Source organism: Papaver somniferum, chromosome 7 (assembly GCF_003573695.1).
Source record: "Papaver somniferum cultivar HN1 chromosome 7, ASM357369v1, whole genome shotgun sequence".
Lineage (NCBI taxonomy): Eukaryota > Viridiplantae > Streptophyta > Magnoliopsida > Ranunculales > Papaveraceae > Papaver > Papaver somniferum.
Window position 1 is genome coordinate 266653286 of NC_039364.1, and position 23812 is coordinate 266677097.

Here is a 23812-nt window from a genome sequence, read left to right on the forward strand (position 1 = left end):
ATCATTTTCGTCCTCATATATCTCTGTTGTACAATGATAAAAATGAGGGACAACAATCATATACAGATGGTGCATGATTGATTATCATAAACAAAAATTTTTCATAAACAAATTTGTTTTTAAACTAAAGTTATCCAAAAATTGTTATCAACATAATTAGTAGTTGGATCCATCACCAGACAAATCGAAACCAATGATGGAGAAAGTTGATAAAAATGGTGATTGATTTGTGTATTTATCATGGTACTACCAATGAAGTTAATGAAAAAGTACTTAATTTTAAGGCGTTCCTAGAAAATCCATTAGAACGCCGAAGCACTTGATTTTGATCAAGAAGTATTTTTAATCAATAGCTGATCATTAAGAAGTATATTTAAACAAATGATGAAACTAAATACAAGATGATTTTACTGATACGACAGTAAGAGAGATTTTCGAAATTGAGATTGAGGACATGAGTTTGTGAGAATAGAACGAAAAAATCAAGATTAAAACCAGATAATTAACGTATTAAACAAGGATTAGAAGAGCTAAGAAGAAAAAAGCTAAATCTAGGGCTTGGTATCCTAAAACAAAAAAAATACAATACTTCCCAAAATCTTCTCTTCCGAAAAGTAGTTTCCTGATTAAAAGAGGTAGTGATGGTAGTCGTCGTTCATGAAGAAGATCGTGATTGATTTAAGATCTCTGTTTGGGGGTATACAAATGTTAGTGGATTTAATTTGATGGGGTAGGGAGATGAGTGTCGGGGTATAGGAATAAAGGAGGACCATTAGTGTTTTCTGAGGGTATATACAAGAACATCCATAATTTATGGATTGGAGATGTTTATTATTTACTCCTCATATATAGGAAATTATAACCTTATAAAGAATTTTTATTTCAAGAGGATGTCTTAACTATGGTGTCGCATATAAATATACATATCAACCATTGGATAAGCTCTAATATATCTTTAATTTATTTTTTATATTAATGGTACGTAATCTAAAACGTTGAAAAAATTCGTATCCCTCATTTCATATAAGATAACATATATTTGGCTCTAAAAATTGAATTCCTTATAAAGTTTATACTTCATAAATTTGATATTTTTTAATTTTTCTTTTATATTTTGTATTTACAATCTTCCTAACAATTTTAGGTAGTTTTTATTGCTAGATTTTTTCATTAAAATAAAATAGGTAAACAACTGAAGTAAAATACTACGGCCTCCTTAATATTTTGACAAAGTCAAAGCGGAAAATGTTTTTGAAACGAAGGGAGTAATAAAAACGGAGACTTTATTGAATAAACCATAATCAATTTAAGATGTGTTCCCCAATTGAGGCTGATAACCACAATGGAAAACCTTGAAACCCAAATAATTTAGAATTGGAATCATATGCCTCTTTCGCTATTCGGTCCCCATTGTTATTTGCTTCCTTATGGCAATTCCTATGGCCAGGTGGATGGCCAAAATGGCTTTTCCACTATGGTAAAGCACTGGGTTTAGATAACTAAGCGCGCGAGCTCGAGACAAACGCTGGAGTTTAAAAAAAAAACGCGGGCGTGGGACAGGCAAACGCGGGCGTGGAAAGATCAGTCATGCGCTCAAACAATTCACACCCAGTGTTACTTATCAATCATTAGCACTACTTCCTTCCATTTCCCGCCCATTAACATTAATATAATAATAATAAAAGTTTTAAAAGTATAAGAGTTGTAAGACTTTTATAATTAAAGAATATAAAAATGGAATGTAGCATGTGAGTTGTAGTAAAAGAAATCTCGGGAAAATGAATTGCACTCAGCGTTTGTGGCATTAACGCGGGAGTTTGAAGTTCAAGCGCCAGCGTTTTTCCCATCATCGCCCGACCTATCATCAAACACTCGCTACATCTTCCAACTCAATGAACAAACCAACAAATTTGTTGGTTTGGACATCCATTTTTCATGTTTGTTCATTCCATAGTGGGAGCAAAATGAACAAACTATCATGTTTGTTCATTCCATAGGAACTGCTCTTAACAATAAGGAGTCTCAAATAACTGAACTTGTAGTCCATTTTATTGCTGCAATATTCGCTTTCATGGTAGCTATAACATTATGGTTGTCTCCTTTTAAATGTAAATAACTTATACTCCTTTCATTAGCCCAGACAATAGCCTCCATAGCTCCAATTATCTCCGCATGTTTCTCATTCAACGCTAGTGAAGGTATTCCTCACGTTCCATTACCTTCACCTTTCAAGATGTGAATAATAATTAGTTTAATTACAGCTTTATTGTGTTGTTTAACAAAGCTAGCATCAAAGTATATCTTAATAAAAGGGAAACTAGGCTTTGCCTAGCCAACATTTATGTTCATCATATTTGTTACAATAGTTGATATGTTACCATTACACGATCTACTCTATTCATTCCTGAATTGGTTTATTTGACGAGCTAATAAACTAGGCTAAATATCACAGTTCTCAAAAACATGGTTATACCTACAAAAACAATAATACTACTTTTTTGTTCTATTGTATCTACAGAGTTGTTGAATCATTCTCCAACCAATCAGTTATGTAATTAAAGTGAGCAATTCGTAAAGCAAAAACAGAGTCTAAAGAAGACCATATACTCTTAGCATAAACACAATCAATAAAAAAATGTTGTAAACTCTCCGGATGTGATCTCCATGAAGGACAACCCGAATCAACATTAACATGTCTAGATATTCTTTTATTAAAATCTAAGCAATTTTGTATACATATCCAGAGAAACAAAAGAATTTTATGCGGGAGATTAGCTTTCCAAAATTTCTTCTACAAGAGTTGGTGGTTCCGTATAGAGTTTAAGTCAATCTTACTGTTTAATATTGCTTTATAAGCACTTTTCATAGTAAATAGATCATTATACTATGAATCCACTTAATTAACTCTATCAATACTATTAATGGAATTCTAATAAGCTTAATATAATTTACTGTTTCATCATTAAAAAGAGCATGGAAAGTACTAATTTCCAAGTCCTAGTTCTACTATCAGTTAATTGAATGACATGTTTCATACTAGTTGAAGTCAATCTAGAATTGTGTCTCTTGAGGGTTTATAGTATGACTTCAAATTAACTCTGTTTATGGTCAAAGAGGGTTTATAGTATGACTTCAAATTAACTCTGTAAAGTGAGGAAACACTTTACATCAATTAGTATTATTTTTTTTAATTGAAGCATGTTTAAATCAATTACTTGTTATAATTTCTCCTTTTTATGGCTATTTTATTTTTAATTGACTTTTTTTTCTTGAGGTTCAGGCTTATGCCTCCTCTACTTTTTTTTTTTTTTGTCTTTTACTAAAAATTAGTAACAATTCTGGCGCAACAACCAAAAAATACACTCAATAAACCGGAATTCAAAAAACAAAGTCGCATTGGGTGGTAACCTCCCTCCCAAGACTCGCAAGGGTTTCATTTTTGTTCATTGGATGATGTTTTTAGAGTTCAGCACTCAATTTGTAAAACATTTTCCATTAAAGACAATTTTGAGATCTGGATTAATTAAAAGATCTCTATTGAAAGACAGTAGACTTCATTCATTCAGACTATGATGAGATAACAACCTAATTTTTCACGGATAACTAAGATAATAACTACCAGTAGTACGAACGTACCCGCCGAACAAATCATAACTTCACCCCAAAGTTCTTTGAAAGTTGAGTTGAAAAATCCACCTGCAAGACCTGAAGGACAATATGGCCATCCCAATAGAGCGAGGAACCCAAAAAGGAAACTCGTTCCAGACATGACTAAACTTAGGGGTATTCTACCTCGTCTTGGCAGGAGCTTTTATAAGATCAACCCCAAGTACATCAAAGGAAGTGCCAGACTGATCTTTGTTAGATTCATTGTTGTATGTACACCTTTCATCACCCACCACGTGTACAGGAAGAGACGCGTGGAAGGCATGTAAAACAAGATATCAAAACATGATAACAAGCATTTCATCAAAAGATGCCACCGGTCAGCAGATCTGACGGTCAGGGACAGAGGATCCAAGAGGTAGGATGGCTTAGAGGAGCACCAGATAATACCCCTTGGGTGTTAGTACACCCAATCCCGAGGAAGATCCCAGATCAACGGCTGAGAAGGAGTTTGACTGACACATATGTGACCAGACTAAGAGACACTTGTCTGACACGAGCAGACATCCATCTACCCGCATTAAATACCAAAGAGATATACACGTGTCGATCAGCTCGTGGAAGAAGCAAGGATAACCCTTCGTATTCAAGCTTAGGCCGCAGCATATGCCGAAGACCTCTGCGTAATGGGCACAAAGCACAAGAAAATAAGATTACGACGACACCTCAGAAGTAGGACCCACGTTCCAACTCTATAAATACCCCTCTCCACTAAGAGAGAAGGGGTCGACCAATCTAGAGAAAAGATAGGAGAATATAGGAGAGAGAAATAGGAAGAGTAAGTGATCCCCCTACTTCCGCAGACATATGTTTACTCTAAATTCATTTGACTATCTTTGTAATCATTCAATTCATAGTGAAACACCAGCCCCATGCATGTAGGCCTTAGTGCTGAACTACGTAAATCTTTGTTTCATTTATATTTCAACACTTTACATTCAACATTGAACGTCATGTGCTTTACATTTATGTTTGATTCTCTGTTTACCCCTTTATACGAACATTATTTATGATAATATTCGACTAGACAATGACAAGCCCGAAGGCTTAAAGTCGATGAATCGATATAATCATCCCCTTTACTTATACGACGTACAATTTCAGAATTAGAATGTATGCGAATATTGTTTGTGAACACGTGGATGGCTTCGAGATTTATGTGTTCACAATATGGCGCTAGAAGCAGGGACTTTTTCCCGGTAAAAGATTTATCTTATCCTGTGATTTCACCTTAAACGCGCATGATGGTTGTGCCCTATTCTGGGTTCAGTGTGCTTTCAAAACCTTTTTTATTTTGGGTTCATGGTCTTCATTTTCACAAACACCATTTGAAAGGAGGAAAATCCACGGCTATCTATCACAGATTTGCACGTGAGGCGTTTTTCTTTTAAAACTAAGACCTAATAATCCAGATTCATGAGTTCTCGCTACGGATCTGCCTTTTCAAGAGTTTTCCTTTTCAAAAGTAGTTTGAAAACAAGGTCCATGATTGTTTATTAGAGGATTTGTATTGCAAAAACAAGACCGATATAGTATTTATGTTTCTCTTTTATTAAGGCCCTTGGGCAGCTCATTTCTTTTTATTCCACAAATTTTGCGGATACGAATGACGCTAACACGATCCTCGTGGATATCTTTGGTTCTCTTTACTTATTCCCATATGCAGAAAAGGACTAAAAATGGAAAAGATACTAGAGGCAGGAAAAAGCAAAGCCTCATCAAAGGAGACCCGAGGACTACCCCGGTCATGACTCGAAGCAAGCAGAAAGGAGACAAAGCTAAAACAGCTACTCAGAGGCAGGATGCTGCGGAAATTACCTCACCTATGAACACTAACTCCATTGCAGCTGCGGCTCTCAAAGCAGCAGCCACAAAGAACAATGCAACTGTTGCGGACCTCCAGGCTACAGAAGCTAACAAAACTTTGGTTTCAAACCAAATCCATCAACAAAGAGAAGGGGTGGCAGAATCTATGACACATCAGCCCGCACATCCGCCAGTCTTCGGAATGCCGTCAACCAACAGTCAGAATCAAACCATACCAGTGGTTTTAGTACCGCGGGTGGAAGCTCAACCGAGGGGACCAAACTTGGAGATACCAACAATTGAAGTTGATCCTCTACCACCCTTAATACACACAGTAGACGAAGGGGGAACTATGGACGTAGGGGTACAAGCCGGAACTCCCAATCAAGGATCTAATCAGTCTCACCGACTGATGGTAGAGCTCGAAGAATTGAAAAATAGCCAGCAGGTCTACGCAAATGCCGTAGCTCTACTGTCCAGAGAGAACCAAGACTTGAAAGATAGGATTGCCCAAAGCACGAAGACCAGCCAACATCTGGACGAAGCAAATTCTAAGGCACCAGAGCCTAATCGAGACCGAAGAATCATCCTAGAAAACGCCGCTAGAAGAAGCAGTGCATCCGATCCGGATTATGCCTCCGAAGACTCAGACTATTATGACAGTGAAGATCGAAGAAAGAAACGCTCAACTGAGCACGAGAACGTGTGACATTACCGAGCAATGGAAGAGCTGCGTGATGAGATGATGGATGAGATCAGGCAGTTAAAACCCAGACAAGACGGAGGAAGGCTTGAAGAGGTGATGAAAGAGGATAACTCCACGCCTCTAACTCATCGCCTGGCAAATACCCCCATTCCGTTAAAGTGCCCTGTCCCAACTTTTGAATGCTTTGACGGATCCAGTGATCCTGCGGCACATATCCGGTATTATAATCGTATCTTATCCCGATGGAGTCAAAACGACGCCGTCCTCTGTAGGTATTTACCATCAAATCTGAAGGGATCGGCTTTGTCTTGGTTTGACAACCTGCCACCTGATTCCATCAACTCCTACGATCAACTCGCAGAGAAATTCTTGAGAACCTACATGTACAACAAAGCTGTCAACACCGGAATGGATAAACGTTTTTCTCTGGCAATTGGTTACAAGGAGAACAAGAGGGAATACACCAACATATGGCATAAGATCTGCTAAGCCATAGGGAGTGTGGATCCCGTAGTAAGCATCAATTGCTACAAGTGGGGATTATACCGAATGAGTCCACTGTTTGTTGAGATCCACGGAAGCGTACCTAAGACAGAAGGAGATATTCGAATAACTATTGAGAAGTATGCTCGTCTTGAAGAAATCCAGCGTGAGAACCCGAGGGCACAAACGCAGAGGTCTCACAGTACCAATTCCACAGAACAAACTAGCGGGGCCAAAAGAAATAGCTCATTGGAACTACCATACGAAGAAATGAAGGAACGAAGAGATGAACGACAAAAAGACGATCGAAAATTCGAAGATCAGGTTTACACGAAGCTCAATGCTAGCTACACTCGGGTCTTGCGAGAGATCAAATGAAGGGAAAATTTGGAGTGGCCGTGGTCTAAGGGAAAACAGCCCCCAAGGACCGAGAAGTCAAAAGATTACTGTGAGTATCATTGCTTCAATGGTCACCAGACCGAGAAATGCAAAAACCTCAAAATAATGATCCAAAAATTAATTGATGCTGGCGAACTCAAGCAATACATACGAAAGGAAGTCACCGAGGACAGATCCAAACGAACCAATCAATTCCAACTTCCAGAGGGAAACCGCGCAATCAACACCATCTCGTGTTCCGAAGCCGTAAGGCCCTCACTTATAACGCAGACAGGAAAGAGGCTACGAAAGCAATTCGAAGACCACTGCGAATTATATAAGATTGATGGCGTAGAGGTGTACGAGAATGAAGAGTGGATGGACGCACCTATCATCTTCGATACTGAAGATATCGAAGAAGATATGGAAGACCATAACGATCCCTTGGTCCTCACACTACCAGTGAACGTCTTATTCTACGACGCCTTCAAACGGATGAATCTCCATGATGAACAGCTAATGACCTCTTATTACACCATCTACGGGTTCAACGGAGCGCCCATAAAGCCATTGGGAGACATCGTGTTGCAGGTAACGCCTGGCCCATGAAAGTAGAAACACGATTCAGCGTGGTAGACGCCCCATCCCCCTATAATGCCATTATTGAAAGAAAGTGGGTACATAAACTCAAGGGAGTGGCAGCAACTTACTACCAATATCTCAGGTTCCCTATACCCGAGGGAGTAATGGAAATCAAGGGAGATCTGGTCTCTGCAAAAGAGTGTCAGGCCACTCAGGATCGTATCAACAATGAACAAGAAGAGCAGTGAAAAACCCGAGGATCAAAAATAAAGAAGCTGCGAAAGAAAAGGACATAGACCTGTTCCTCAAGGAAACCGCAGGGAAGGGCTTGACAAAAGATGATAATGTCCTTAAGATAGAGGCAAGTACTTCAGCAGCCGACGAAGGACATAAACATACCAAATAGCAATCAAAGAACGTCCCAGTCCTTGGGGACCCGAAGCCAGTGTTCACACCAGTGGAGCCCGTAAAAGAAATCAACATAGGAACGGCAGTGTTCACACCAGTGGAGCCCGTAAAAGAAATCAACATAGGAACGGAAGAAAACCCGAAGATGATCAAAGTAGGGACCATAATGGACGAAGAAAGAGAAGATTCCTTAACCAAATTACTTAAAGAATACGCGGATGTATTCTCCTGGAAGTTAGGAGACATGCCGGGGATTGATCCAAAAATAATCCAACACGAGCTGCGCATCAAACCAGGCACGCTACCTTTCAGGCAGAAAATAATAAAAGTTGCACTAGAGTATCATAAGGCAGTAGAGAAAGAACTCCGGAAACTACTAGAAGCAGGCTTCATCAAGGAAGTCAAATACCCTACATGGATCTCGAACATGGTCATCATTCCTAAGAAAAATGGAGGGGTTGGGATATGCATCAACTTTACTAACCTCAACAAGGCATGTACAAAAGAAAGCTATCCCCTACCGAGCATATATCAACTGGTTGAAGCAGTGGAAGGGTACGAAGAGCTGTCATTCATGAACGGATATTTTGGTTACAACCAAGTAGCCCTGGCAGAAGAAGATCAACAACACACAACATTCTACACCCTGCATGGCCTTTATTGCTACACTAGAATGCCCTTTGGACTTCGAAACACAGGGGCAACTTACCAGAGAATGGTCGATGCTATTCAAGCTATGGATTGGTAGTACTCTAGAAGTCTACGTTGACGACATGCTCGTCAAAAGTAGGCTGCGCAAAGATCACCACCAGGACCTGAGAGATATTTTCGAAGCAATGAGGAAACATCACATGAAAGTAAATCCAGAAAAATGCACCTTCGGTGTCACCTCAGGGAAATTTCTCGGATATCTGGTAACAAAAAGGGGTATTGAGGTAGACCCCTCGAAGATTCAGGCCATAGTGGAAATGCCATCTCTGAAGAATTTAAAAGAAGTGCAAAAGCTCAATGGGTCCTTAGCAGCCTTGGGCAGATTTATTGCCCGATCCTCGGGCAAATGCAAACATTTTTTCAATATTCTCAAAAAAGGGAGTAAGTTTGAATGGACCGCAGAATGCGAAGAAGCCTTCGAAAGAATCAAGGAATACTTGGCTTCAATTCCAATCCTACAAAAGCCTGATCCTGATGAGGTTTTGGCATTGTACATAGCAGCGACAGAAGACGCAATTAGCGCAGTGTTGGTCAAAACCAATACGAAGATAGAACAACCTATCTATTATGTCAGCAAGACCCCCAATTCTGCGGAAATTAATTACACGAAGATCGAACAACTCATCCTGGCATTAGTATGAGCTAGTCAAAAGTTGAGAACCTATTTCCTAACTCACTTCATCCGTGTCCCATGCAAAGCACCACTAGAAGCAGTCCTCAAAAGCTCGGGAAAAGTAGGGAGAATAGCCAAGTGGAACACCCACCTGGACCAATTCAACATCATTCATTAAATTAAACATTCCCAAAAATCCCAAATATTGGCGGATTTCTTAGTAGACCTCCCCCTGGACAACGATGAGGAGGTTAGGGGCATACCAGAAGCCGACGAGGAAAGCAACGATCCAGTTGATGTCCTCGAACCCACGAGTCAAAGACGATGGGAAGTATTGATGGTTCCAAAAATAAGGAAGGGGCAGGAATAGGCATTGTCATCACCACCCCAACTGGAGAAAGTATCGTACAAGCACTCAGGTTAGAATTCAAAGAGCATACTAACAACATCGTCGAATACGAGGAAGTCGTACATGCCCTCTGCTTGATAATCTAGATGGGGGTAACTGATGTAAGACTGACAAGTGATTCGCATCTTGTCATACGGAAAATACGACTCGAATACAATGTGTACGAAGACACCCTCTCAGCTTACATGGCCTTGGTCCAAACATTGGCATCACAAATTCCGAACATCAAGTTCCGGCACTTATACAGAAGGGATCTCAGGCACGCGGATGCCCTAGCATATATATCATCCATGCTGAAGGACAAGAATATCGAAGCTATCAAAATAACAAGGGTATACGAGCCTTCAATTGCATCACAATTTTCCTTTGCTAAAAATCAAGATACAGTGGAAGAAAATATCGAAGATCAGGTGGGAGAAGACATCCATAACGATTTTGATGAAGAAGATATCCTGTCAAGAGCAAATCAAGACGAAGATTTCAGCAACGAAGATGATTGGAGAATGATGATTCATGCGTTTCTCAAGGATGGAACCTTACCCGCGGATCATAAACAAACCAGGAAAATACTCTCTAAAGTAGGAAGATATGATCTTCGGGATGGGGTCTTGTACAAGAAATCTTTCGTCGGACCGTTATTACGCTGCTTATCCAGGAAAGAGGGGCATCGAATTCTAAACGACATCCATTATGGTGACGCAGGAAATCATAGCAGCATGAGATCACTAGCCGACAAGGCAAAAATACAAGGATATTACTGGACCACAATGATATAAGATATTGCAAGAATGTCCCGGCGATGTGAAGAATGTCAGCATTTCGCAAAAAAGATACACGCACCAGCAACAACGTTGAATTCTATGGATAGTCCATGGCCATTTGCAAAATGGGGCATATATCTTTGGGACTTTCATCGAAGGATCAGGGAAAAGACGATTTTTGATAGTAGCCACGGACTGCTTCAGTTAATGGATAAAAGCCAAAGCCTTATCCAGGATCAGAGACATGGACGTGTTTACTTTCATATTCCAAAACATCATTTGCAGGTTCGGCATACCAGCGGAAATCGTGTCCGATAATGGTAAACAATTACAGGGGAAAAACATAGACATGCTCTTCGACACTTTCAAAATAAGGAAAAACAAGTCCACCCCCATTTACCCTCAAAGCAACGGACAAGCGGAAGCTACTAACAAGACCCTCGCCCTTATCCTCAAAAAGCAATTAAACGAACACAAGGGGCGATGTTGTGAACAGCTACACAATGTATTACGGGAATACAGGACAACACGAAGATCTTCCACTGGGGAGTCCCCATTTCTCCTCACTTATGGAGCAGAAGCAGTCATCCCAACAGAGATCCTCATGCCAACCACAAAGATCGAAGCATGGGAGAAAAATCTCACAACAGACATGATGTTAGAGAGACTGGACGACCTGGAAGAAAGGAGGGAAGCATCATTGCAAAAGATGGAAAATTATCAACGGAGATTAGCGAGAGAGTACAACAAAAAGGTTAAGCTTCGAAATTTTGTAGAAGGGAAGTACGTGCTAAGAACAATCCCGCAGTATCAACGAGAGAAGAAATGAGGAAAGTTAGCACCTACATGGGGAGGACCTTTTATAATACACGTCATTGCGGGAAACGGTTCCTACTATCTTCGCAATCTGAAAGGCGAGGTCCTCCGACACCCTTGGAATGCTAAATGGCTCAAACCGTACTACCTATAGGAGCAGCGAAGCTTTGCATCTGCGTGAAGAATACCAGAAGAAGAAGGCAACGTAACCGCTCTACATGTTTCTATCTCTGGAAGAGGAGTAGAAGGACTCAACCTATCAATCAAACAAACATTTTGGGAAATCTTCAAGCAAACGAAATGGTCAAAAGGCCCGCAGGGTGAACGCATGTACATTATATAATAAATTAACAATATTAGGGAAAGTAGTTAATCTACAATCTCTCAGGGCTCCCCTATTAGTGTCTATGAGTGTAAGACCAGGGGGAAGGAACCCAGCAGAAAGAGATACCCAACCAATTTTAAGGCAGCGGGTCGACGGAATGGGTGCATGTAAATATTTCAAATAAGCATCCTGTATCCTAGAACGCTGCCTCGGCCCCCACCGTTTGGGAATCCTCTGGCCCAGGATTCGCCAGCAGGGTGACAGGTCTCAAGACGATCACGAAGGTATTTACCTTCGATGTCGCACCCAAACACTCTCAACTTTTTACAAAGCAAGTTATTTCTAATTTAACGCTTCAAAATACTTAAAATAAAAATGAATTAATAACGCAGGTATGCCAATAGGATGATCCATTTCATAAAGAGTTGATTACAAGTTCAGCAAATAAGATAAAGCAAGAAACACATCAAAAAATGATCCGAAATTATATAATCAACAAGGATCAACTTTCTATGACTGATAAAAGAAATCTACTTGGACGATACAGCTTCATCAACAGGGTTGTCTTTGCGAGATGAAGGTACACTACCACCTGATGAAGGCCCAGAAGAACCAGGAAAGGGCGCGGGAAGGGGACGACGCGGATAATTCTTGACAAGACCATGTTCGAATTTAATACCAAGTTCAATCTTGTCTAGGACTTTGTTGGTCTCTTCAGCCAACTGACATCAAGCTTTATAAGTGATAACAGCGGTCCGCTGGTTGGCCTGAGACAACAATGCAGATAGGCGTTCCACCTCTTTGGAGGCAATCTATGTTGCTTCCTCACGAGACGCGGCCAAACCTTTGAAATAGTTGGCTTGTCCTTCCTGCTGCACTAAGGTATATTGAGCTTTTTTAAGCTCATCATTTGCTGCGTGAAGCTGTCCATCGACTGCTGAAAACAAGAAATATCAAGGGGTTAAAACGAAGAAATAATAGAATCACACTCGATAAAACGAGGTTATACCTTCGACATTAGCCGAAGCCTCTTCATACTCATTAACAACTGCGTCCCGTGCTTCATCAAGAAAGTCATATTCGTCGGATAGTTTCTTATAATCCGTTTGAAGGTTAGTAAGAGCAAATTGACTCTCGTCTAAGTATACCTGCTTCATTGAATCCAAGTGACGAAGATGGTTGACTTCATCATTCATCTCCCCCATCCTTTTATGGAGTCGATACACATTCACTTCAAGATCTCTTTCAGATTCCACTTGGCGAGCAACATCAGCTCGAGACGCTGCTAGGGATTTACTAAGAGCACCAACCTCAGCCCTAGCATTATCTCTTTCCTCGGTAAGATGTAGCATGCTATCCCTAACCCCGGGGCCTAATAAAGAACGAGCCTGTTGTGTACTCTCCTTCCAAAAAGCGCACTCTAGCCTCTAAGTCCGAAGCATGTCCTCGAGCATCACGCAGGTTGTCACGCGTCCATAGCATACCATTAAACACGACGGTCATGATTGTACTTATTTTGCATATCAACCATCAGTGTTCGCTTTTCACGCCACTCAGCTGCTAAGGCGTTGTGCTCATCAGCACGAGCATTCCACTTTACGGCTTCGCTTTTCAACTTACCCACCAACTCTGCAATGCGGGATTTCTGTCGTTCCCTTTCTTTCCGAAGCCATATGAGCTCGGGGACTCCACCCACTGAAGATAGGGTGGGGAGACTGAGACAGAACACCAAAGTACAAATAGGGAATCACGAGGAGTAAAAGACCAATAAAAAATACGAACCTGTGAGGGACGATACATTTCTGCGAGCTTGCTCCAATTCGTTGCGGACTATAGCAAGTTCCGAACGGAGACTCTCCTCAGCATTACCCAGCCGCTCCTTTTCCTTCAGGCGACCCTTCAGTTCACTTATTTCCATCTCGGCCGCAGATAGTTCTTCTTCTCTATGACGAAGCTTAGCCTCCAACTTTAAAGACTTTGCTTTAAAGAATTGGTATAGAACATGGTTACAATGTTCGCTCCTCATCATCTATGTCACAAACACAAACATTATTATACCCAAGGGATCGGATATCGCGAAGAATACAATGTTCGTATATCATGAGGGAATCAGTACAAGGATTTACCTCTAAGACACGCTGCTGGGGAAAACCGTATTGGTACCCATCAGCTATGGCCATCATATCAGCAACAGAGGAGGGAGGGTCAACCACTAGGTTAGCTTCTGAAGCTCTCAGATTCTTCTCCCACATCTCAGCAACGCGGACTTCAGAAGACACTTGCATCATCTGACGAGTATAAGCGTCAGAATTCTTCTCACCAGGGACCACTGGGGCAGGGTTGGGGACGAACATCAGATTTTTCTTCTTAAGCCAAGCCAAAATGGCATCTTCGCCTTCAGGCATTAGCGAGTAAGGGAAATCCTCTGAAGGAGATTCAACCGCAGACTTCCCTTTGGCTGTTCTCCCCTCACTCGCGCAAGTCTCGACATCACCAGCCTCAGTATGACCACCGCGTTTTCAGCCTGCTGACCGGTGGCATCTTCTTTACCAATATCCCCAAGCACATCCCAATCATCATTTGGGGAAAGCAATGAGAAGTCTTCGGCAAGACCCATGGCAATTTCACATCAAAGGATTCCCCCGCGGAATATATCCTACCAAAGAAAATTCAGGGGAAATAACGGGCAGAGTACCCACACCAACAATATTATCGCCAACAGGGGCAGATCCACCCCCCCAGTACCACCAACGGTAATATTACCCTCAGCTCACTACCACCATCACCATCACCACCCGCACAATTCTTCTTCACCATCACCACCCGCGACAACTTCTTCTTCACCATTACCACCTTCGTCATCAGGGTGAGAAGTATCGGTACGCTCTTCTCCATCGGACATTTCTTCATCCTCAGCATACCCTTCGTTTACAGGACTCGTAACCTCCTCATAAACCTCAGCCTCACCGGTAACCACAGTAGAAGATTGTTTGGGTCCAAGTTTCTTCTTCTTCGACACCTACAAACCAGTACATCCCCACAAAGGCTCATTTTTTCCCTCACTTCAAAAATGAAAATTATTTCAAGCAAGGAAAAAGGGGCAAATAGAATAGAGAATATAAGAAGAAACTATACCTTGGCAGCAGCAGCACTCTTCGGTATGGGTAGCACCAGAACCCTCCTCCTCATCTCCATCAACGACATCAAGAGCGTAAGGAAAATTCATGCCCGCGAAATTCGGACGCCAAGGACAGAAATCTCCATAACGAGCAGGAGGAGTTTCACGAGGCTTGCTGTTTTCAGAAAGACGCCAACCGCGCGGACCAGGAATCCAACCATAAGCCCAAGGACCAACTACCTCAATAACAGTAGCATGCCATTCATAATCATGATCACGCTTAATCCTTTCACGAGCAGGAAAGAGTTTCCGTTTAGCAGATCCCTCGGTACCAAGAACATACTTCAGCTTGGCATCACTCACCTCACTCAAAAGACGAATTTCACCACGAGGTACAGCAATGTTATGAAGACTAACACTCCACGGCTTACGGTTTCTATTGTTGACATAATCCCCAAAGGAACTGTTAAAATTCTGAGGAGTGTACCACTCTCTCTCAGCAGGATTTGGAACATATCAGGTCATCATAGTCTCTCCCTTGCTTCGCATGTAACATTCCTTCAGTGCACGAAGATAATTCTCAGATAGTTGTGACACAGAACGATTATGAGTGTTTTTGGAAGAGCCTTCGCGACTAGCCAACACGTCATAATAAAAGGAGTAACCTGATGGACGCATTTATGTGTCTAATATAGCTCATTTGTATATATTGTTAGTACTCGATATTGTACTTATTTGGTTATTTTATGTATTTGTAGGTGTTTTTGGAAAATAATCTCTTGCGGCGAATTTGTCTAAAAATGTGGCATCTGGACCTCCGTTGATAACGTACCGGAAGCGCCTTAGAAGTGTACCGGAAGTATCCCAGAAATACCCCGGAGGAACCCCGAAAAAAGTGCGGAAAATGCCTCAGAGGACACTTGCTATACGGACCCTTGATTTTGGATAAAGGGTAACCTAATTACTAAGGGGTGACCTATTTCCAGGAAGCTGCTAAAGGGAGAACAACACAGGATAAGGGCACCCACCTTCTTCACGTTTTGAATTAAAAAAATGGCGGGAAAATGCATGCAGCGTCTGGCAGATTTGAAGATCGAATTTTGGACGTGATTTTAGGAGATTCAATTGCTGTATTTGGTACTATGGACTCTGCATGACTAAACAGGCCTGATACAATCAATTGGACCCAACCAATTGGGCTGGAATGGCCGGGAGAAGTAATCAAAGTTCAAACAGGACACGTACTTTCTGTTCAAGTTTCAAAGATTTGTGAGAGATATTTGGGAGAGTTTGACGCTGGAAATTAATGTATTTAGTCTTTTTCACGTCTTAAGAAGAGTTTGGTACCTATTTATAGCTAACAGACGCATACAAACACTGAAGAGGTGAATTCTCTCAACACCGCGCGAGAAGAAAAAGAAAAGAAAAAGTCGGATTCAGTAGAGATTTTTGGGGATTAAAAGACTATATAAGAGGGTTCAAGTCATAGAAGGGTTAGAAACCTTTAGGAGAGAGTTTAGAGTCGATGAGAGCCTAGGAGAAGCAATTATAGAGGAGACAACGCTGCTGCTGCTGTGCTGCCATTAAGCTTTTGAAGAACACGAAGAACAGACTCGCAGAGTCAGTCGTTCTTCAGCAGACTTATTTCATACCACTGTCCGTCTGTTGTCACAGCAGTATATAGTTATCGTTTACAGCAGTCTTAAATTACCATATTCTTTTGTAACAGTCGCGCTGTAACACCACTACAGCGTTGCTAATTCCTATTTCATCATATAATCATCAATAAAAACATCTATTTTAGCCATGAATTTATCTTGTGAGTGTGTTTTTGGGATGAGGAGCTAAACCCATTAGCCGAGACGACGGAGGAAGCCATTGGTAATTTATTGGTATAATTCTAATTTTATATTTATTTGCAATATTATTATTTGATTATTTGCACGAATTAAAATTGATTAATAGTTTTTATTGAGTAATTGTGAATTGACTTGATGAAGCATGCTGGGTTTTAGTAACTTTGATGTTTTATACTTTTTAATTACAATTATTACTTCAAAAACTTTTGAGGCAAATATTAGAATTGATTTTAAAGATAAAATTGCATAAGAACTATTTAGAGTTTACTATTAAATGGTCATTGGTGGAATCCTAGTCTTGGTGTTTTTTCTCTAAAGGTTTGAACTATTTATTTATTTGTGTGTTTAATTTACATCTAAAAAAATTGTTTTCTTCACAAGTCTGAAAAGACCCCTTTTTACCACTACTACTACAATCTATTTGAAAAACCATCAATTTTTGGCGCCGCCGACGCGGACCTGGGTTTAGTTAGCATTTTTTTTTAGATTTTTATTATTTTTATTATTTTTGTTCTTATTTACGTTTTTGGTTTTTTTGTTTCCTTGCATATTTTTGAAGATTGGAGCGAAAGACAATTTTTCCATTAAATTCCTAGTAAAGGGAAAGGACTGGACCATATAAGATAAGGGTTCGGATTTCATCACCGCTCCCTTCTTGCCCGCCTTAGGAAAACGAAACCTAAAGCGAACCTAAGCCTAAAATTTGGACTAGAAAGAGACCTATAGGGTATCGAGCTTAACAGGACAACCATTCGAAAAATATTGGTTACTCTTTTAAGCACACCTCGAAGTTCTTGACGCTTTCTGCGAGTTGAATGCGTGACTGCGCCGCATTGGATCGGTGAGGTTTTGGGTATCAAAGCTCCTCTGAGCTTCCCTCGCCTCGATTCAACTTGCTTAAACTCGGATTGATTCCAGAGGGGTTTGCTCAAATTGTAAAGAATTCCCTTTCGAAGGATTAGAAGCTGGTCTAGAAACAATCTAAGTGGAGCCATCATGCTTGTTGTTTGCTAGAAATCTTTAGGTTTGCTGTGGTAAATTCGAGTCAGCCTGCTGTGTGTTTGCTAGAACCTTTCTGTTAGGATTTTTATTTCTTTTTGAATTCTTTTTAGTGTATGCCCGATTTTGTTAGGGCTTGGAAAAGAGATACTCTAGGTCGATTGATTAGCGAAAAACCTAGTAGTTCTTCTGATTTAAGCAGGGAGCTCGAAGACTTTTCTTTGGAGAGCCCTGTTTTTGGAAACTTCTGTTTTGAGAATCTGTCTCTTTGTGAGGATAGTACCCCTAGTACTTCTGTTGTGCCAGCGATGGCAACTTTGAAAGATTACATGTTCCCAACTAGGACCAACCGAGCTTCATGCATTAAATTGCCAGCCACTACGGCTAATTTTGAGATAAAACCTAGTATTCTTCAGATGATCCCTATATTCTTAGGAAAAGATGATGAGAACCCTTATTTTCATATTAGGGACTTTGAGGAAATATGTGGGACAATTAGGATAAAGGACCTTACCGATGAAGTCTTGAAACTTAAGATGTTTCCCTTTTCTTTGAGAGACAAAGCCAAAACCTGGCTGAACAACCTACCGTCTGAATCCATAGAAACATGGCAGGAACTTATCGCTGCCTTCTATATGAAATTCTACCCTAAGCATAAAACTGCAGCTATTAGGCAGAAAATTAGTGCTAGTGTGCAACAAGAGGGAGAGTCTCTTTATAGGTTTTTAGAGCGATTCAATGATCTCCTATCTCAGTGTCCTCACCATGGATTTGATAATATGAAACTTGTACAAATTATTTATGATGGTTTAGACTATTCGACCAAAGCCATGGTTGAGTCTATGTGCGCTGGTGAGTTCACTAGTAAAAATGCTGATGATGCTTTTACCTTCTTAGGAGCTATCGCTGAAAAATCCCAACAGTGGGAATCTTGTGTTGAACCCCCTAAAAGACTCTTGGTCAATAGAAGTAGCACCAATGTGGTAGATACAAGTTTTGGTTCAGATGCTAAGTTTGCTGCTTTATCTAGAAGGTTAGAAGCTTTGGAAATGGTCCAGTCTAAAAATAGGTCCCTTGTTGAACCTAATATAGCCTCTCAAGTCTCTAGTTGTGGAATAGAGCCCGATAATTCGTTTTGGGAAGGTCAGGTTAGTGAAGAGCAAGCCCATGCTGTCTATAACAATGCTAGGTTTGAGAACCATCAGAAGTTTGACCCATACTCAGAAACCTACAACCCTGGTTGGAGAAACCATCCTAATTTCTCTTGGTCTAAGGGCCAGAGTCAAGGCCAGTCTAGCAATTCTCAGCCTCCCCCAGGTTTTGGTTTTAAGAACTCTTCAGGTCAAACCCAGTTTCAGAACACTTCCGAGAAAAAGATCTCTACCTTAGAGGATACTCTCACTATGTTAGCAAATAACCATGAAATGCTAACAAAGAACCACATGAGATTTCAACAAGAAACTAGGCAAGAATTGAAGAATAATTCCCAGAGTCTTGCCAAATTAGAACTTCAAGTAGGACAAATAGCTAAGTTCATAAGTGAGAGAGAAGATGGAAGGTTCCCTAGTCGTACTGATCCCAACCCAAAAGGAGAGAAATCGTACAATCATGTGAATGCTGTCACAACCCTTAGGAGTGGAAAGAAAGTTGACAACAAGGTCGCCATGCCTGATAGTGAACATGTTGTAGTTCACCCTGCTGAGCCAGAAAATGAGGAGACTGATAGAGTCTCCAAAGAGACCAATGAGGGTCCTGTTGAGCCTCACTTTGTTCCCAGAGCCCCGTTTCCCCAGCTGCTAGTTCCGACTAAGAGGGAGTCCAACTTTAATGATATATTGGAGGTTTTTAACCAGGTTAATATCAACCTTCCATTATTAGATGCAATTAGACAGATTCCCTCTTATGCCAAGTTCCTTAAGGACTTGTGTACGCGAAAGCGTAAGCTCAGTGTCCAGAAGAAAGCCTTCATAGCTAGTCATGTGAGTTCTATTATTCAGAATACCACTACTCCTAAGTATAAAGACCCAGGGTCCCCTACCATTGCTTGTACAATAGGTAAGTACCGTGTTGAGAAAGCTTTGCTTGACTTAGGAGCCAATGTGAATTTACTTCCATATCATGTGTACCTTAAGCTAGGCCTTGGTGAGATGAAACCTACCCAGATGACACTTCAGTTAGCTGATAGGTCCGTTAAAATTCCTCGTGGTGTGATCGAGGATGTTCTCATAGAGGTTGACAAGTTTATTTATCCAGTGGATTTTGTTATCCTAGATACCCAACCTGTCCCTGACCCAGAGAACCAAATACCAGTGATTTTAGGTCGCCCGTTTTTAGCTACATCCAATGCGATCATTAACTGTCGAAATGGTATTATGAATTTGTCTTTTGGTAATATGACTATTGAGCTGAATATTTTTAATATTAGTAAGCTACCCTCTGAACTAGATGACTCGAATGTAGAAGAGGTGAACATGATAGGAACATTAGTCGAGGAGTCATTACCAAACACTTTGTTAGAAGATCCATTAGAAAAATGCCTAGCTCACTTTGGGATTGATTTTGATGATGATAATGTAATTAATGAGGTGAATTCTTTGTTAGATTCAACCCCTTTGTTAGATACTAGTAATGGATGGAAACCTAAGTTCGAACCACTACCAGTTTCTAAGTCTACCCTAGTTCCTTCTTTAGAAGAGCCTCCTAAGTTGGACCTAAAACCATTGCCAGATACCCTGAAGTATGTGTTTTTAGGCCCGTCTGAGACTTTACCTGTGATTGTTTCTTCCGACTTGGATATAGATCAGGAAAGTAGGCTAGTAACCGTCCTTCAAAACAACAAGGAAGCTTTAGGGTGGACCATAGCAGACATTAAGGGTATAAGTCCTACTGTTTGTATGCATCAGATCTATTTAGAGGAAGACACCAAACCTTCTAGGGAGATGCAACGTCGACTAAACCCCAATATGAAAGAAGTAGTTCGAACTAAGGTTCTTAAGCTATTAGATGCAGGCATCATCTACCCTATTTCAGATAGTAAGTGGGTCAGCCCCGTTCAGGTTGTTCCCAAGAAATCTGGTATTACTGTAGTCCAGAATAATAACAATGAGTTAATCCCGACCCGAATGACCACGGGTTGGCGTGTTTGTATTGACTATAGGAAATTGAACAAGGTCACTAGGAAGGACCACTTTCCCCTTCCCTTCATCGACCAGATGCTAGAGAGATTAGCTGGACATAGTCACTACTGCTTTTTTGATGGCTACTCTGGATATAATCGGATCGTTATTGCCCCAGAAGACCAGGAGAAAACCACTTTTACCTGTCCCTTTAGTACCTTTGCGTATAGACGCATGCCTTTCGGGCTATGTAATGCCCCAGCGACTTTTCAGCGTTGCATGATGAGCATATTTTCTGACATGGTAGAACGGTTCTTAGAGGTCTTTATGGATGATTTTTCAGTGTTTGGTTCGTCTTTCGATGAGTGCTTGCATCATTTGTCATTAGTTTTGACTAGGTGTAAGGAAAAGAATTTAGTGCTTAATTGGGAGAAATGTCACTTTATGGTTCGTTCAGGAATTGTTCTAGGGCATATTGTATCTTCAAAGGGTATAGAGGTGGATAGAGCAAAAGTTGACCTTATTAAAACTTTACCGGTCCCAAAAACCGTAAGAGATATTAGGTCATTCTTAGGACATGCTGGTTTTTATCGTCGTTTCATTAAGGATTTTAGCTTGATTTCTAGACCTCTTTGCAATTTGCTTGCAAAAGATGTTAAGTTTGTTTTTGATGATGCTTGTTTAGAGGCTTTTGAGAAGCTTAAGTCATTACTCACTACCGCCCCCATAGTCCAGGCACCCAACTGGAACCTACCCTTTGAGATCATGTGCGATGCTTAAGATTATGCTATTGGTGTTGTGCTAGGTCAGCGAGAAAATAAGTTACTTCATGTGATTTACTATGCTAGCAAAACTCTGAATGATGCCCAGTTGAACTATACCACTACCGAGAAGGAACTATTAGCCATTGTGTTTGCCTTAGACAAGTTTAGACCCTATCTCTTAGGTTCTAAGATCATCATATATACTGATCATGCTGCTTTAAAATATCTTTTGTCTAAGAAGGATACTAAACCTAGATTGATTAGGTGGATTCTGTTGTTGCAAGAGTTTTCTCCAGACATTAGAGACAAAAAGGGTGCCGAAAATGTTGTAGCAGATCACTTGTCTAGGCTAGTTGTTAGTTCCCCAGATGATTCCCTTCCTATAAGGGATAGCTTTCCTGATGAACAATTGTTCTCTGTTACCCACTTACCTTGGTATGCGAATATAGTGAACTATCTTGTTACTGGTCGAATGCCCCAACATTGGGGTAAACAAGATCGTTCTAGATTTTTAGCTGAGGTTAAGCACTTCTTTTGGGATGATCCTTATTTGTTTAAGTATTGCCCAGACCAGATTATTAGGAGATGTATACCTGAGAGTGACCAGTCCAGTATTATTTCCTTTTGTCATGATCATGCTTGTGGGGGTCACTTTAGTGCTAAGAAAACTGCTGCTAAGATATTGCAGTGTGGATTCTATTGGCCTTCGTTGTTTAAAGACTCCCACATTTACTGCGTTACTTGTGAACGATGCCAGAAATTAGGAACCATTTCCCGTAGGAACATGATGCCCTTGAACCCTATTTTAATTGTTGAGGTCTTTGATGTGTGGGGCATTGACTTTATGGGTCCGTTTCCTAATTCTTTTGGTAACCTATACATCCTTGTCGCCGTAGACTATGTCTCTAAGTGGATTGAGGCGGTTGCGTGTAAAACCAATGACCATAGGGTTGTGATTGAGTTCTTGAAAAATAATATACTTACACGTTTTGGTACACCGCGAGCTATAATTAGTGATGGAGGGTCGCACTTTTGTAATGGGACTTTTAGACTTCTGATGAAGAAATATGGTATTACACATAAGATAGCTACCCCGTATCATCCACAGACTAGTGGTCAGGTAGAGGTTTCCAATAGGGAGATAAAACGTATATTAGAGAAAACAGTTAATCCTAATCGGAAAGACTGGTCGTCTAGGCTTACTGATGCCTTATGGGCTTACCGTACTGCGTTTAGGACCCCCATTGGAATGTCGCCTTATCGGCTTGTTTATGGCAAGGCATGTCACTTACCTGTTGAGTTAGAACACAGAGCTTATTGGGCTGTTAAGCAGCTAAAATTTTCACTTGACAAGGCAGGAGCCCATAGGAAACTCCATCTCAATGAGTTGGACGAGATTCGTATAGATGCTTATGATAGTGCGAAGGAGTATAAGAACAAAATGAAACTTGTGCATGATAGAAACATATTATGGAAGTCATTTTCTCCAGGTCAAAAAGTTCTTCTGTATGACACTCGTTTGCATCTATTCCCCGGGAAACTGCGCTCTCGGTGGACCGGTCCTTTTGTGGTCCGTACTGTTTTTCCTCATGGATCTGTTGAAATCGAGACACTGGATGGTAGTAGTTCTTCAAAGGTTAACGGTCAGCGATTGAAGCCCTTTTTAGAGCCTTTTCCTACAAGTGATGTTGAGGAGGTCCCTCTGGAGGACCCTGTTTACCCTTGATTGACCATCGAGGTGATTTGTATGTTGTATAATTTCTATATTCAGTTTTTGGTTTCACTTCACTCAGGTACTATCTTTCCGAACTCTCTCTTTACTATTTCATCATGTTACTTATATTCTTGGTACTGTTCTTTCATGAGAAACATTGAGGACAATGTTAGATTTAAGTTTGGGGGTGGGGAAGAAACTTTTTGTTATCTTTTAGTTGCAATAAATAAATAAACTCCAGAGCCTAGAAATTTATGCCTATTGAGGATTGCACTAACTAATCTAAGTGGATGGAAGCATTTTGATTGTAGGAGTTTGAGGAACCAATCTGATTAGATGGAAACATCTAAAAGAGTCTATTCATAAAAGCACAGAGCTCAGGTGTTAGAAATAACATGATAGTTTCACCATATCTCGTTGAGTCCTTTTCACTTCTATTTTTATTTTATTTTGTTTTTAAACTATGTTTCTCTAAGTGATAGGTGGGGCCCACGATTCAAGTTGTTACCAATGCTAGGGTGAATTAGAGTGATTGAGATACCAAGAAAAAAAAAAAAAAGTTGAAAAAGAAAAAGAGA

The 23812-nt window shown here is 40.6% G+C and overlaps 1 protein-coding gene across 1 annotated transcript in view; it reads right to left on the bottom strand.

Annotated features, from left to right (window-relative positions):
- LOC113296553 overlaps positions 1-23812 on the bottom strand; it is a 38833-nt gene that overhangs the window by 4980 nt on the left and 10041 nt on the right. The window lies entirely within an intron of this gene.